The sequence below is a fragment of the Babylonia areolata genome, chromosome 12, assembly GCF_041734735.1.
Source record: "Babylonia areolata isolate BAREFJ2019XMU chromosome 12, ASM4173473v1, whole genome shotgun sequence".
NCBI lineage: Eukaryota > Metazoa > Mollusca > Gastropoda > Neogastropoda > Buccinidae > Babylonia > Babylonia areolata.
The window spans coordinates 27,016,754-27,025,291 of record NC_134887.1 but is presented as its reverse complement, the minus strand read 5'-3'; the positions used below and the strand labels follow the sequence as shown (position 1 = coordinate 27,025,291).

The 8,538-nt window shown below is 40.2% G+C and overlaps 1 protein-coding gene across 2 annotated transcripts in view; it reads right to left on the bottom strand.

The window, feature by feature from the left end:
• LOC143288484 (septin-5-like) overlaps positions 1-7,970 on the bottom strand; it is a 161,623-nt gene extending 153,653 nt beyond the window's left edge. Inside the window, exon 1 of one of the 2 annotated variants that reach the window (XM_076597032.1) lies at positions 7,116-7,970. The gene's annotated coding sequence lies outside the window, so the exon portion shown is untranslated. The remainder of the gene's footprint in view (positions 1-7,115) is intronic. The other variant, XM_076597033.1, reaches the window with a different exon arrangement.
• Between the last annotated feature and the right edge of the window lie 568 nt (positions 7,971-8,538).

The window sequence follows — 8,538 nt, the reverse complement described above, 5'->3', positions numbered from 1 at the left end:
ATGGACTTTAAACAAAGAACAAAACAACGACAACAATAACAACATGGACTTTAAACAAACAACAAAACAACGACAACAATAACAACATGGACTTTAAACAAACAACAAAACAACGACAACAATAACAACATGGACTTTAAACAAACAACAAAACAACGACAACAATAACAACATGGACTTTAAACAAACAACAAAACAGCGACAACAATAACCACATGGACAACAAACAACAAAACAACGACAACAATAACAACATGGACTTTAAACAAACAACAAAACAACGACAACAACAACAACATGGACTTTAAACAAACAACAAACAACGACAACAATAACAACATGGACTTAACAACAAAACAACGACAACAATAACAACATGGACTTTAAACAAACAACAAAACAACGACAATAACAACATGGACTTTAAACAAACAACAAAACAGCGACAACAATAACAACATGGACTTAACAACAAAACAACGACAACAATAACAACATGGACTTTAAACAAACAACAAAACAGCGACAACATTAACAACATGGACTTTAAACAAACAACAAAACAACGACAACAATAACCACATGGACTTTAAACAAACAACAAAACAACGACAACAATAACCACATGGACTTTAAACAAACAACAAAACAACGACAACAATAACAACATGGACTTTAAACAAACAACAAAACAGCGACAACAATAACAACATGGACTTTATACAAACAAAACAACGACAACAATAACAACATGGACTTTAAACAAACAACAAAACAACGACAACAATAACAACATGGCCTTAAACAAACAACAAAACAACGACAACAATAATAACATGGGCTTTATACAAACAACAAAACAACGACAACAATAACAACATGGACTTTATACAAACAAAACAACGACAACAATAACAACATGGACTTTAAACAAACAACAAAACAGCGACAATAACAACATGGCCTTAAACAAACAACAAAACAACGACAACAATAACAACATGGACTTTAAACAAACAACAAAACAACGACAACAATAACAACATGGACTTTAAACAAACAACAAAACAGCGACAACAATAACAACATGGACTTTAAACAAACAACAAAACAACGACAACAATAACAACATGGACTTTATACAAACAAAACAGCGACAACAATAACAACATGGACTTTAAACAAACAAAACAACAACAACATGGACTTAACAACAAAACAGCGACAACAATAACAACATGGCCTTAAACAAACAACAAAAACAGCGACAACAATAACAACATGGACTTTAAACAAACAACAAAACAACGACAACAATAACAACATGGACTTTAAAAAAACAACAAAACAACGACAACAATAACAACATGGACTTTAAACAAACAACAAAAACAGCGACAACAATAACAACATGGACTTTAAAAAAACAACAAAACAACGACAACAATAACAACATGGACTTTACACAAACAACAAAACAACGACAACAATAACAACATGGACTTTATACAAACAAAACAACGACAACAATAACAACATGGACTTTAAACAAACAACAAACAACGACAACAATAACAACATGGACTTTATACAAACAAAACAACGACAACATTAACAACATGGACTTTAAACAAACAACAAAACAACGGCAACAATAACAACATGGACTTTAAACAAACAACAAAACAACGGCAACAATAACACCATGGACTTTATCAAACAACAAAACAACGGCAACAATAACAACATGGACTTTAAACAAACAACAAAACAGCGACAACAATAACAACATGGACTTTAAACAAACAACAAAACAGCGACAATAACAACATGGCCTTAAACAAACAACAAAACAACGACAACAATAACAACATGGGCTTTATACAAACAACAAAACAACGACAACAATAACAACATGGACTTTAAACAAACAACAAAACAGCGACAATAACAACATGGACAACAAACAACAAAACAGCGACAACAATAACAACATGGACTTTAAACAAACAACAAAACAGCGACAATAACAACATGGCCTTAAACAAACAACAAAACAGCGACAATAACAACATGGACAACAAACAACAAAACAACGACAACAATAACAACATGGACTTTAAACAAACAACAAAACAGCGACAACAACAACAACATGGACTTTAAACAAACAACAAAACAGCGACAATAACAACATGGACAACAAACAACAAAACAACGACAACAATAACAACATGGACTTTAAACAAACAACAAAACAGCGACAACAACAACAACATGGACTTTAAACAAACAACAAAACAACGACAACAATAACAACATGGACTTTAAACAAACAACAAAACAGCGACAATAACAACATGGACAACAAACAACAAAACAACGACAACAATAACAACATGGACTTTAAACAAACAACAAAACAGCGACAACAACAACAACATGGACTTTAAACAAACAACAAAACAACGACAACAATAACAACATGGACTTTAAACAAACAACAAAACAACGACGACAATAACATGGACTTTAAACAAACAAAACAACGACAACAATAACAACATGGACTGTAAACAAACAACAAAACAACGACAACAATAACAACATGGACTTTAAACAAACAACAAAACAACGACAACAATAACAACATGGACTTTAAACAAACAAAACAACAACAACATGGACTTAAACAAACAACAAAACAACGACAACAATAACAACATGGACTTTAAACAAACAACAAAACAGCGACAACAATAACAACATGGACAAACGTTGAAACAAACAACAAAACGAAGCATTACTGCTTGAAGCTAGAAGGCGGGGGTGTTCAACATGCAAAACATAGCATCGCGAATTGTGTAGTGTGTATCAGGGCGTTTGACTTTGTCCTGTTTCGTCAATGGACCCGTGCCCTCGTTTCACGAGAAACTCGACTCTTCTCTGGGACTGACTAAGTCATTAGTCCACCTATTGTGTTGTGTTCCTTTCTGTCACAACAGATTTCTCTTTCTCTCTGTGTGTGTGGGAAACTCGGGCTGGCTGCTTTTGCTTTATCCATGGGGAGAGCGTGTCGCCACAGCGCTGCGCCACACATTTTTTATTTCTGTTTTTTTTTTTTTTTTTTTTTTTTTGGTTCTGTTTGTAGATGCATTTGTTTTGTTTTTTGGTGTTTTTTTCTCTTAAAGTAATATTTTTCTACACGGGATTATTCTTTTGTTGCCGTGGGTTCTTTTACGTGCGCAAAAGCGGGTGCTGCAGACAGAGCCTCAGTTTTATCGCCTCATCCCAAAGACTAGCGTCCTGTGCACCATTTAAGGTCTGCCTACAGAAGGGCGAGGGGAGGGGGGCGGGGGTGGGGGGGGGGGGGGGGGGGGGGGGGCGGCGACTGTAAAATTCCAGGTAGGTGTTTGGCACTTGAACCCGTGGAGGTTCCCATTCCTAGTCTGACGCATTACCGCTGGGCCACTGGGCCACCTCCACCCACTCCCGCTGTTGGAATGTGAAAGCTGCAGTTAGTGATGGGACCTACACACAGAGCGAAAGGCTGAGAGGGGCCAGGTGGGTACCGCCATTAGTTTGGTGTGATTTTGTTCTTCACTTTGGTGCGGTAATAGTTGTTACTTAAGTATGGTAATAGTGAATACTTTAGTGCGGTAATAGTTGTTACTTTAGTGTGGTAATAGTGAATACTTTAGTGTGGTAATAGTTGTTACTTTAGCGTGGTAATAGTGAATACTTTAGTGTGGTAATAGTTGTTAGTTTAGTATGGTAATAGTGAATACTTTAGTGTGGTAATAGTTGTTACTTTAGTGTGGTAATAGTGAATACTTTAGTGTGGTAATAGTTGTTACTTTAGTATGGTAATAGTGAATACTTTAGTGTGGTAATAGTTGTTACTTTAGTGTGGTAATAGTGAATACTTTAGTGTGGTAATAGTTGTTACTTTAGTATGGTAATAGTGAATACTTTAGTGTGGTAATAGTTGTTACTTTAGTATGGTAATAGTTGTTACTTTAGTATGGTAATAGTTGTTACTTTAGTGTGGTAATAGTTGTTACTTTAGTGTGGTAATAGTGAATACTTTAGTGTGGTGATAGTTGTTACTTTAGTATCAGTGGTAATAGTGAATACTTTAGTGTGGTAATAGTTGTTACTTTAGTATGGTAATAGTTGATACTTTAGTATGGTAATAGGTCTTACTTTAGTGTGGTAATAGTTGATACTTTAGTATGGTTTAGTATGGTAATAGTTGTTACTTTAGTATGGTAATAGTTGATACTTTAGTATGGTAATAGTTGTTACTTTAGTATGGCAATTGTTGTTACTCACTGCAGTGTGAGCACTTTTTTTCCTGTCTGAAGGGACTGAATACATCACAGAAACAAACGACCCATCAGATGGAAACAGATTATCATTTTATCTTTCAAATTGATGACAAGTGGTTGAAGACTCGATGCTTAGGTGAAGTTAGAAATAACAAAATATGATAATAATAATATATATATCTATAAAAAAAAACAACAACAACACAAAATTAACGTATGGGTGAAAAAAGGGGTCGTCTTGTAAGAGTACAATTCATCAGCGTCAGAACAGGACTCCCTCCAGGGTCAGTGCTAACACCCTGCTTGTTCCTGACCACCTCAATAATCTACTAGACAACCTGACTGTGACAACAAGATTGTTCCAACATGATAAAGCCGTGTACAGAATGACCTCCAGCGATGAAGACCAGTACCAGCTTCAGAAGACCCCCCATTACTTAGCAGACAGGGGGGGGGGGGGAGTTGGGACGTGGAGTTTCATCAACATGATCAGCAGTTCTCCTGACTGAACCCGTCACAGAACCCAGTACAGAAAAAAATCCAATATATGTATGACCCCAAATACATGGTGTGTGTGTGTGTGTGTGTGTGTGTGTGTGTGTGTGTGTGTGTGTGTGTGTGTGTGTACACGTACGTGTGTGTGTGTGTGTGTGTGTACACGTGTGTGTGTGTGTGTGTGTACACGTGTGTGTGTGTGTGTGTGTGTGCACGTGTGTGTGTGTGTGTGTGTACACGTGTGTGTGTGTGTGTGTGTGCACGTGTGTGTGTGTGTGTGTGTGTGTACACGTGTGTGTGTGTGTGTACACGTGTGTGTGTGTGTGTACACGTGTGTGTGTGTGTGTGTGTGTACACGTGTGTGTGTGTGTGTGTGTGTGTGTGTGTACACGTGCGTGTGTGTGTGTGTGTGTGTGTGTACACGTGCGTGTGTGTGTGTGTGTGTGTGTGTGTGTGTGTGTACACGTGTGTGTGTGTGTGTGTGTGTGTGTGTGTGTGTGTGTGTGTGTGTGTGTGTGTGTGTGTGTGTGTGTGTGTGTGTGTGTGTACACATGTCTGTGTGTACGTCGATGTCCTATGTCTCTATGCCCCCAGGGGGTATATGAAATGAACGTCTTGCCTTGAAACTCTTCGTTCCTGTCAAGAACTGTTTAATAAAAGAGTTGAACAGCCATTTGAAAGAAGCAGTGCAGGCTACTGCTCGGTCTCCTGATACGATGTGTCAGGAGCAAAGCCATAACTGACACCATCAATGATCTACAGACACCATCAATGACCTACTGACACCATCAATGATCCACTGACACCTGACACCATCAATGATCTACTGACACCATCAATGATCCACTGACACCATCAATGATCATCAATGATCTACAGACACCATCAATGATCCACTGACACCATCAATGATCTACTGACACCATCAATGATCCACTGACACCATCAATGATCAACTCATCACCACCCCCCACATCCCTTCCCAAAGTCCCCTTCCATCAACTGACCAGCTACACGAGTTCAAATCCTCACAAAAATCTTGCGATAGCCTCTCCCGCTCCCCCACCCACCCACCAAGCCCCCACCCCCACCCCTTTACCTCTCAGCTTGGTGTCACGCCAGAATGACCACCAGACTGATCGGGGTTCTGACCAGGAGAAAAACTTTCAATGGAAAACAGCAATGATGTGCATGTGAGTTACTGTGAAAATGCCTCGGTACAGGCTGCGCTCTGAGTGATACTGTGTTATAGTATATTCAGTTTAGTGGAGGTATTTCCCCGAGGAATTCCAGAAATGAGTCTGATTTTTTTTTTCTAAATTCAATCATTTCTTTTACAAGCTGTTTAACACTCACACGAAGCACATACATGCACGCATGCGCTAGCACGTAAATTCACACACACACACATACACACACACACGCACGCACGCACGCACGCCTCCCCACCACCATCCCCCCCCCCACACACACACACACACACACACGTGCTTTTTTTTAAATTTTTTTTTAAAGGATAGAAATGTTGAAACTTCTGCTGCTATAAATGTTGCATCTTCTCAGTGGTTTATCAGACGTCGTCTCCACACCCCTCCCACAGAAGACCCAGGTAAAACGTCTGACATGACGCTACAACTCGGAAACAACGGCTGTGTCCAAACCAGGAAGTGTGACTCGGGGGAGGGTGGTGGTGGAGGGGTGTGGGGGGTTGCGTGAACCCATGAACAGTGCGGTGAGCAGTGTCACGTGCTCAAGGTCATGTGATACATCAGTGTCCCCCCCCTCCGCCCCCCCCCCCCCCCCCACACACATCGGTCCTCACCACACTGACAGACACGGCAAACAGTCCTCAGTGCACATAAATGCAAGCTGTACAAATCACAAATAAAAAGGGCAAGGTGAGAGAGACAGACTCAAGGACTCAAAGAATTGAACGTCAGACCACCTGCCTGCAAACATTTGACGTGCACACCAACACACATGATCACGTTATAGGAAAAGACAATGAGTAAATAAATCAGAAATAATACCAAAGGTTTCAAGACGGCTTATTTGTCGAAATGAAAGTAAGTTTTTTTTATGCTCAAATTTAAGAACCTGCTTTTTGAACACACACACAGAGAGAGAGAGAGAGAGAGAGAGAGAGAGAGAGAGAGAGAGAGAGAGACAGACAAACAGACAGACAGACAGAAACAGAACTTGAACAGACAGACACAGTGAGACAGAAAAAAACCCAGACTGAAATAAAAAGGAAACGAAAACAAAAAATTCTTAAAAGACCTCACTCACCTTTTCACAGGAAAAAAAAACACAACAGCAGCCTCCAAGTCTCAATGTCACAGCTGACCGAACTCACACACACACACACACACAACCTCAACCACCACCACCACTGAACTAAACAACTCCCGCAAAACAGCAACAACAACACTACTCTTCCATCCGGTGGACACTGCAGTCGCCGCCGGCGTGTTGTTCGTTCGTTCGTTCGTTCGTTCAACCACCTCGTGCCAACATTCCACCCGGGGTACCACTAGACCTGATCTGAGGTCCCCAAAACACCACCACGACTGATGGATGGCACCTAAGAAGTCTCAACACACCTGTTCCAGACACCCGGTTTACATCAGGCTGTATCATCACCACCAACACTCAACGCCGGCTGATAATCTTTCGGATTCCACTTGATAATTTGCTTGGTTATTTTCTTACAGATATATTTTTTTCCCCCGGCTTTTTACCTCTCTCAAGTTGGTGATTTTAGACTTTTGAATAAAACAATGATAATATTATCTTATTTATTTTTTTAATCCACTCGATATCACTCGACGAAGACAAAGAACCCACCTCCACACTTCGTTCCAAAAGATAACGTCAAAGACTTGCCGGCAAGCCCGTCTGCAACAGTTCTTCAAAGGATCGAATTTCAAAATTTCCAAAGTAAAGGTTGAAAAAAGAAAGGAAAAAAAAAACTTTCGCCAAGACGCAAAAGAAAATCGACTTCTCGAAGGTTGAGTCAGTGGAAGAGGAGAGTGAATACACTCAACGTAGTCTCTCCGTCGCTGCAGCAATGCAGTCACAGATCGTACAGTACGCGCCGTGCCAATAACCAGGTTGGCTGTGCTGTGAACGAACCAAGGCATGCAACAGACTGCTGGTGAGAACTGTGTGAGTGTGTGTGTGTGTGTGTGAAGAGCTGCAAGTTTTCCGATCCAGCCAGTATGGTGCGGTACGGGTTTTTAGTCCTCAGTGTGCTGGTTGGTTATTGTCGTTCGTTTACACTGACAAAGGGTCTGTTTCGTGAGTTTGTGAGCACTTTTGATGAAAACGAGGAGAAAGAGAGAGACAGAGACAGAGAGAGAGAGAGAGTAGAAGACAGGAAAAGAGACTGAGACCTAGAGAAAGAGAGAGACAGAGAGAGAGAGAGAGAGAGTAGAAGACAGAAAAAGAGACTGAGACCTAGAGACAGAGAGAGAGAGAAGAGAGCCTAGAGATGAAGAGAGCAACACAATGAACATATATATACACACACACACAGTTACACACACACACACATACACACACACTCACACACACACACACACACACTCATAACACACACACACTCACACACACACACACACTCATATCACACACACGGACACACACACACCCATACACACTACTCATAACACACACACACACACAAACACAAGAGAAAGCTTCAGAAGAT